Here is a 9,330-nt window from a genome sequence, read left to right as displayed (position 1 = left end):
TAACTTGTATTTTATGAGAACTGGCCTTTATTGTGCTGAAACGTTAGCATAGGCTACTTGGCACGCTTGTCTTCCTCTCTTGCACAGGTTGACATTATGTCCAGTTTGCTTGTGTTGATTAACTTGTATTTTCTCCCCGGTTTGAGGCATTAGGAGATATTTGTGTCATTGAGCAAAATAAATGGTGTCATGCATTGTAGGGAAATCGGAGTTCTCTATGGCTGTACAGCAGATTTTAAAAATGATCGGACCTCGACGTTATTCCTTGAACAACTGGGCGGATTTGGAAAGCTTCGTGGATACAAACTAATGCATCTTAAATGGTTCCAAACAGGTGGTGACCCAAAATAGTCAGACGTTTACTTCATATTCTAGATCCCCATGGACTGTACATTTGGACCTACATCTCTGGAAAGGGGATTAGTAGCTACCTGATATTTCACATTTGGAAGGTGCATTGAAGGTAGCATGATTAGCATAACCATCTAGTAAACTATATCTGAATTATGCACTGAAATTCGCCACTCGAGAGGATCACTATGGTAGCTATGGCTTTTCTCAGGAACAAGCAAGTCCCTATCAGAGAACAATTTCCGACTGATCAAGCGTACTCAATGAGCGCTAATTTAATCAAAAGTGTACTACAGTAGTTTGGAAATATGACATTTCAAAGGGAGTCAAATGATTATTAGGAAATCCTTTAGTCATGTGGATGTCGTCAGAATGACTTTAGATGTATAACGTTAGCTAGCTAAAATTGAGGGGAGACCAACTCAGATTTGAGCTCGCTACCGTTAGCATTGCTGGCTATTGTTGACGAACTAACGACATTGCCATTCATTTGAGATGATAATGATGGCAAAGTTGTTTTCTAATAAACATTTGCCTACTATAGCAATGTCATATTTCCAGGACACTATAATGTTAATTACACGAAACAGTTGTTAGCCTCCATCTATCACAACTTTTGGGCACAGCTATTGTAACGGATGTGAAATGGCTAGCGAGTTAGCGGTGTTCGCGCTAAATAGCGTTTCAATCGGTGACGTCACTTGCTCTGAGATCTTGAAGTAAAGGTTCCCCCCTGTTCTGCAAGGGCCACGGCTTTTGTGGAGCGATGGGTAACGATGCTTCGAGGGTGACTGGTGACTGTTGACGTGTGCAGAGCGTCCCTGATTCGTGAACAATAAAGTTGTTGCCCGAGTCAATACTTTTACATTTTACATTTAAGTCATTTAGCAGACGCTCTTATCCAGAGCGACTTACAAATTGGTGCATTCACCTTATGACATCCAGTGGAACAGCCACTTTACAATAGTGCATCTAAATCTTTTAGGGGGGTGAGAAGGATTACTTATCCTATCCTAGGTATTCCTTAAAGAGGTGGGGTTTCAGGTGTCTCCGGAAGGTGGTGATTGACTCCGCTGTCCTGGCGTCGTGAGGGAGTTTGTTCCACCATTGGGGGGCCAGAGCAGCGAACAGTTTTGACTGGGCTGAGCGGGAACTGTACTTCCTCAGTGGTAGGGAGGCGAGCAGGCCAGAGGTGGATGAACGCAGTGCCCTTGTTTGGGTGTAGGGCCTGATCAGAGCCTGGAGGTACTGAGGTGCCGTTCCCCTCACAGCTCCGTAGGCAAGCTCCATGGTGTTGTAGCGGATGCGAGCTTCAACTGGAAGCCAGTCGAGAGAGCGGGGTGACGTGAGAGAACTTGGGAAGGTTGAACACCAGACGGGCTGCGGCGTTCTGGATGAGTTGTAGGGGTTTAATGGCACAGGCAGGGAGCCCAGCCAACAGCGAGTTGCAGTAATCCAGACGGGAGATGACAAGTGCCTGGATTAGGACCTGCGCCGCTTCCTGTGTGAGGCAGGGTCGTACTCTGCGGATGTTGTAGAGCATGAACCTACAGGAACGGGCCACCGCCTTGATGTTAGTTGAGAACGACAGGGTGTTGTCCAGGATCACGCCAAGGTTCTTAGCTCTCTGGGAGGAGGACACAATGGAGTTGTCAACCGTGATGGCGAGATCATGGAACGGGCAGTCCTTCCCCGGGAGGAAGAGCAGCTCCGTCTTGCCGAGGTTCAGCTTGAGGTGGTGATCCGTCATCCACACTGATATGTCTGCCAGACATGCAGAGATGCGATTCGCCACCTGGTCATCAGAAGGGGGAAAGGAGAAGATTAATTGTGTGTCGTCTGCATAGCAATGATAGGAGAGACCATGTGAGGTTATGACAGAGCCAAGTGACTTGGTGTATAGCGAGAATAGGAGAGGGCCTAGAACAGAGCCCTGGGGGACACCAGTGGTGAGAGCGCGTGGTGAGGAGACAGATTCTCGCCACGCCACCTGGTAGGAGCGACCTGTCAGGTAGGACGCAATCCAAGCGTGGGCCGCGCCGGAGATGCCCAACTCGGAGAGGGTGGAGAGGAGGATCTGATGGTTCACAGTATCGAAGGCAGCCGATAGGTCTAGAAGGATGAGAGCAGAGGAGAGAGAGTTAGCTTTTGCAGTGCGGAGCGCCTCCGTGATGCAGAGAAGAGCAGTCTCAGTTGAATGACTAGTCTTGAAACCTGACTGATTTGGATCAAGAAGGTCATTCTGAGAGAGATAGCGGTAGAGCTGGCCAAGGACGGCACGTTCAAGAGTTTTGGAGAGAAAAGAAAGAAGGGATACTGGTCTGTAGTTGTTGACATCGGAGGGATCGAGTGTAGGTTTTTTCGGAAGGGGTGCAACTCTCGCTCTCTTGAAGACGGAAGGGACGTAGCCAGCGGTCAGGGATGAGTTGATGAGCGAGGTGAGGTAAGGGAGAAGGTCTCCGGAAATGGTCTGGAGAGAGAGAGGAGGGGATAGGGTCAAGCGGGCAGGTTGTTGGGCGGCCGGCCGTCACAAGACGCGAGATTTCATCTGGAGAGAGAGGGAGAAAGAGGTCAGAGCACAGGGTAGGGCAGTGTGAGCAGAACCAGCGGTGTCATTTGACTTAGCAAACGAGGATCGGATGTCGTCGACCTTCTTTTCAAAATGGTTGACGAAGTCATCTGCAGAGAGGGAGGAGGGGGAGGGGGAGGAGGATTCAGGAGGGAGGAGGATTCAGGAGGGAGGAGAAGGTGGCAAAGAGCTTCCTAGGGTTAGAGGCAGATGCTTGGAATTTAGAGTGGTAGAAAGTGGCTTTAGCAGCAGAGACAGAGGAGGAAAATGTAGAGAAAAATGTAGAGAGGAGGGAGTGAAAGGATGCCAGGTCCGCAGGGAGGCGAGTTTTCCTCCATTTCCGCTCGGCTGCCCGGATACATCTTACTTCACAAGGGTAAAAGTCATACATTCAATGCATATCAAATTTTTCCAATCAAAAGGTTGTGAGGTAAAATGTAAATAAAAACGTTGATATAGTTCATTGATTTGACATGCCCAATCTGAACATTTAAACCATCACAAGTTATGTTAATGATATATACCCTTACTATAACATTACCCTTGGGGACCTGTGATGGAGACATTGTCCTTAAGGTTACGCAGTCATTCTTGTCCTAAAAGAGCACTGGTGTTCATGAAACAGGTTACAATTTTATAAGTAGTCTGCAACTAGGTTTCCGTGAATATGGTTTCCAACATAAGATGCACAGAACTTCTCTAAAGAGCAAGTACAAGTCTATATTGTAATTATATTTACAGAATACAGTATTGGCCATATGACTACGTAACACCTGCCGCCTATAGGGTTACAAAAAATGGCACCACTACCAGACTACGGCAGTTCCTTTTTACTTAGGGGGAACACCTCAACCATAGGAAGACTGGATCGTGACAGGCCACCTATTGAGTTGGATCATGACTTCTGAGCATTACAATGGACCAAACAACACTATATCATAAATATATAATTTTATTACAAGTTTCTCTTTCAATTACAAGATTAAAGCCACTGGCACTTTCTGTTTGTTAGCCAGTTCCAACAGTCATCAATCAATAATACATAAAATAGTAGTCTCTCTAGACTAGAGTCTCGACAGATGGTTTGTCCACAATGCCGGCTTAGGCTACACGTCTGTACATAAAAACAGTATGTTTCGCGTAGAGGAAAGGGAGGAGTTGAGACATCCGGGATTCTTACTCACTTGTTGCCCTAGCACAGTGCTTATTTTTGAGAATAGCCATAGCTAGCTACTATTGTGATCCCCTTGAGAGTACCTAATTTCAGTGCATCATTCAGATATAGCATGCTAGCTAATGGGTTGGTTGTGCTAGAAAATATATAATCATGCTAGCTAAATTGTTTCAAAGCACCTTCCAAATGTGAAAGTACAAGACAAAAATGACAATTACCTAAACTGTTCCTTTATGTCCTCTTGGTTGTGAAGGTAAAGTAGCTAGTTAATCTCTTTTACCAGAGATTTCCGGCCTAAAGGGGGAGTCCATGGGGGTCTAGAATGTGAAGTAAACGCCTGACTGTGTTTTGGGTCACCACCTAACCTGTTTGGATGTATTTAAGATGCATTAGTTTGTATCCATTAAGTGTCCCATGTCTGCCCAGTTAATAATTAAGGAAAAGCTAGCTACTGTGTTTTTTCCGTGTGCTGTAGAGCCGTCGATAACTCAACACAATGTAGGTAAGTAAACTAATGACAACACCATCTATATTGCTCAATACCACTAATATTTCCCAATACCTCAAATTGAAGAGAAAAATAAAAGTTGATCAACTCAAGCAAACCGGACATAATGGGCTCTCCTCTCCATTAAGGGCTCCCGAGTGGCACAGCGGTCTCAAGGCACTGCATCTCAGTACAAAGGTCTATGTGCATGCCATGTAGCCTATGCTATCGATTCAGCTAGGCTATTTCTCGTAATAATGTGTGAAAGATTAGTGGAATCTGTGTGGGTTGCTGGACAGGTAGGATGACTGACAGTGAAGGTGAACAGGTGGTCACGTGTCAGGTGACAGAGGAATGTATGAGACTGAGGCAGGAATTCCTTTAACCATAAAGTGGTATATTTACTGAGTAGTCTGTGGTGGATTCATGGATGCACAGAACTTCTGGATCAGATGGAGTTAGGGAAGAGAAAGCAGCGAGATCAGGCGATGGCAATTTCCTCCTTTTATGGAGTTGAGATCTATCGGACATTTCCACCTGACCTAATTAAAGCGCCCCTGGCCCAGCTGAGTAAATGGCAATGAATTAAAGGAGTATTCCACCAACTCCATGGGCCTTTTCTACAGCCACCCCGGAAATTTGTTAATTTCCACATTCCTCAAAAAAGGCTCATTGCTCCCTGTCCTCTGTCATCTCAGGGAGAGGAATTAGTCGGGCAACTGGCCGGATATATGTCCGGTTCTTCACCTGGATTTCCACTGATCTAACACGACCATCGGTCCCAGGCATGGTCTTAGTTATACGGCCCACCGGCCAGGAGGCAGCTGAGGGTCCACCATCATTACTACTTGGCCAGTTTCCAGGCTGGCCATTTCTCTCCGCCATTTCCCTCTGTGCTGTAGACTTGGTAGGTAATCCCGTTTGCAGAGTGACCTTGACCACCTTCAACATGACCCTTGGAGACCGGTTCTGCTGGTCGAGGTACAGCTCCTTTGCAGCTCCTACCATGAGCATACTCTGCTCCTTCTGTGCTTGGGGAATTAGATCATGCAACACGGTGAGATGGATTTCTTTACAGCGGTTGCAGGGTTTCCTCAATGTGCAGGTCTCCACCTTATGGCTACGGGCACACTTGTAGCATCGCTCGCCTGAAGTGATCCAGGCCTTCAATTGAGTTTGAGTGAGCTTTTTTACTCTGGGGCATGAGCCAAGGAAGTGCCCCTTACTATTGCAATATGGGCAGTAAGGTTGGAATTTGATGTTCTTGCTCTTGAGAGGGGTCTTCTTCCGGGTTCTTCCCGGCCTCAGTATTTAAGTACATGGTAGTGGGATTTTGCCTTTTCTGTCCCTGCTGGCATTCGAACTCCTTCTTTCCCCCGGTGGCTATGGCGGAGATTGTGGCCTGGTGAGCGATGCTCTTTGCCTTTGCCTTCACCTCCAACCATGCGGCCAGGTCTCTGAGAGCATAGGTGCTTCTCGAGCCCTCTTTCAGGATGCCCTTATTCAAACAATGTTCAATGAAACTGTCTCTGAGGTACACTGGAAGTTTGCTAAGAAGCCTGTCCACGTGGGAGCCACATTTCAGCTCGTTCCCGTCTTCTCCTTCAACAGATTGGAGCATCGAGGTCAGGGATTGGACAGCCAGGGAGAATTCTTGGAAGGCAGCATGGTCTCCCATTTTAATTGGAGACGTGTTCAGGATGTTGTTTAGTTCATTCTGGACCAGCTGACGTGGCTCACCATATCTCGCCTTCAGGGCCTGGAGAGCTGCAGTGTATGGTGTTGCGGAGTGCATAAAGGATTGGGCCAGCCTGTATGCACTGGGAAACCGCAAATGATCCATTAGTACTTGGTATTTGTAGCGTTCTGACAGATGACTGTGAATACCCAGTAGGCTCTCCAATGCCATTTCCAAAAGGACAAATTCACTCTCCTTTCCATTTTCAAAGTATGGCAGTTTGGGTCTGGGAATTCCATAGGCTGAGGCTACTAGAAGTTTCATAATGTTGGCTCCCTCTTCTGGTTGCGTGAAGGATAAACCCGGGACTTCTGATGAGCCCACTGTGGCCTCATTGGGCCTGTCCCCTACTGTCCCAGACCCTCCATTTGTGGCAGCCGGAATTGGGCAAGAGCCCTCCGACCTGTTGTTTGAGGACTGGCCTGGCCCTGGACGAAAGGAACGATTTGCCTTGGTTGGTAATTGGCGGAAAGGCGAAGGAGTGATGCTTTGTCCAGATGGAGGAATGCTAACTTGTGTCACTGGCATAGAGGGCGTTGGCGGAGCGGCCCGTCTCCCGTGCTCCGTGTTGGCTGTTGACCCCGGAACCTCCGAGGACTGTGTGCCATGCTGTACCAGAGGGGCAGATTGGGAAAGAAAGGCAGACCGTTCAGGTCCATGTGGAAGAGTGGGCAGGTCAACTCCCTGTTCGTTCCTCTCCAGGAAGGATGAGACCATCCGTGCCTCCTCTAATTCCCTTCTGGCTTGACGGTGCCGTCGCTGCTGTGCCAGGTTCTTGGCAATGAATTCCCGTTCCTGTAGAGCTCTACGGGCCTGCCCATCCAATTGGTGACATCGTTCGTCAGCCTGTCGTTCCTCCTGAATCTGACGCTCAATTTCCTCCAAAGCTAATAGTTTCATCCTCTCTTGTAGGACAGCGGTCTGTGAATCGCTGAGGGCTAGTGAATGGCGGCTGCCATGGCCACTTCCAAAGGGGTATCCACTGGTCGAACTCCCACTCCGTCTAGAGTGCTTCGACGATTTCCCATTAGTTAAGGGGTGAGCGGAGCCTGCCTCTGGAAGCTGGTCGACCTGTGCAGTGGGAGTTACCTCCTCCATAGGTTCTTCACGTAGACCACTTTCCTGCTCCAAAGCAGTTTCCGGTCCTTGGCTCAGAGGGGATGGTTGATGGCTGAAACGTATAGTTGATCCATCAACTCTTTGAGCTCTGGTGGGCTTGCCCTTTGATGTCGGAACCTCAACCACATAATCCTTAAGATAACCAGGTGCTTGCCTGGTTCTTCTGGTGCTGCTGGTGGTTGAGGATGAAGCCTTTGTTGCTTTAGGCTTAGCTCCTTGATATTTCCTTTGTTCCAAGACCTTTCCCTCAGCTGCTCTCTCCTCCTCGCTTCTTCCTTCCAGTGGAGACAATTCTTCCCTCTCCGCCTCCATTTCCTTTTCACCTGTCTTTGGTTCAGTCATCATCCGGCTCAAAGGACCATTGAAAGATTAGTGGAATCTGTGTGGGTTGCTGGACAGGTAGGATGACTGACAGTGAAGGTGAACAGGTGGTCACGTGTCAGGTGACAGAGGAATGTATGAGACTGAGGCAGGAATTCCTTTAACCATAAAGTGGTATATTTACTGAGTAGTCTGTGGTGGATTCATGGATGCACAGAACTTCTGGATCAGATGGAGTTAGGGAAGAGAAAGCAGCGAGATCAGGCGATGGCAATTTCCTCCTTTTATGGAGTTGAGATCTATCAGACATTTCCACCTGACCTAATTAAAGCGCCCCTGGCCCAGCTGAGTAAATGGCAATGAATTAAAGGAGTATTCCACCAACTCCATGGGCCTTTTCTACAATGTGCAACCTGATTATTTTTGTAATAAAGGCTGTTTCTCGTTATAACGTGACCTTTCTCACAATAACGAGATAATGGATTATTTCATTATAATGAGTTATTGAATTATTTCATAACATGATTTTACAGTATCTCGTAATAACTTTATACAAAACTAATCTGAGTGGCAGCAATACGCAACCTTAAGACACCATTATGGTCTTAATTTCCAGTGTTTTGAAAAAATACAAAGCGTGTAGAACTGTGAAATAGTTTGTGATGGTTATTTTGTGATATAGCTTGGAAACTGAAAATTTAGTTGAGTTGTTATTTAACCGAGGTCCCTTATTACATACATAATTGGGGGGGATTCGTCATGCCTCTGTGAAAAGGGATTGTATTCGTTTTGGATCCGGTTTACCTTCCGTGCATGAGCCAGCAAGGTGTCCATCTCTGGCCAACTGTCTGCTCAAAACAGAAGAGAAGCACTGTAGGTTGAAGAGTACCCCATTCATAGACCTTGACTGCTTTCGCGCATATTGATGATAGTTTCTTCTGACTGAGGGTGTTTTGTTTAAGAACCCCGATGCTTGCTCGCACATTAACACAAGGTCGGAACTGTAGTTCAATGGAGGCAACACTGGGCGAATGTAACTGCTGAGAGCTAGTTAAAGGGATACTTAAGGATTTTGTTAATAAGGTAATTTATTTACTTACCCAGAGTCAGATGAACTCATGGATACCATTTTTATGTATGCGTGCGGAAGTTGCTAACTAGCTTTAAGGTAGACTTTCAGTCATTGCGCTAACGCTAGTTAGCATTTTCTCGTGAAACTATACATTTCTTCATACTGGACGCACAGACATAAAATGGTATCCACGAGTTCATCTGACTGCGGAAATAGATAAATTGCCTCATTGCCAAGTATCCATTTAAGCACTTGGGGTAATGAGTGGTTTCAGATGCAACAGAGATTGCTTTTGATAAAAACGCTTTATCTGCTTCCCCAATGAAAACTAGTTTGAAAATATATGTTTCTAAATTATGCACTATACTGCCTCGTTAACAAGTTCGAGCAGCGCATATTACGGTTCGATTTGAGAAAGGCGCTCCTCCCTGACCGCTTTTGCTCGTTTACGGTGCACGGCGGCTCAGGTTAATATAACTCCCTCAATCGGCCGTCTAGC

This window comes from Oncorhynchus keta, chromosome 27 (assembly GCF_023373465.1).
Source record: "Oncorhynchus keta strain PuntledgeMale-10-30-2019 chromosome 27, Oket_V2, whole genome shotgun sequence".
NCBI classification, from domain to species: Eukaryota; Metazoa; Chordata; class Actinopteri; order Salmoniformes; family Salmonidae; genus Oncorhynchus; species Oncorhynchus keta.
The sequence above is the reverse complement of the archived record's forward strand: the minus strand, read 5'-3'. Positions refer to the sequence as shown.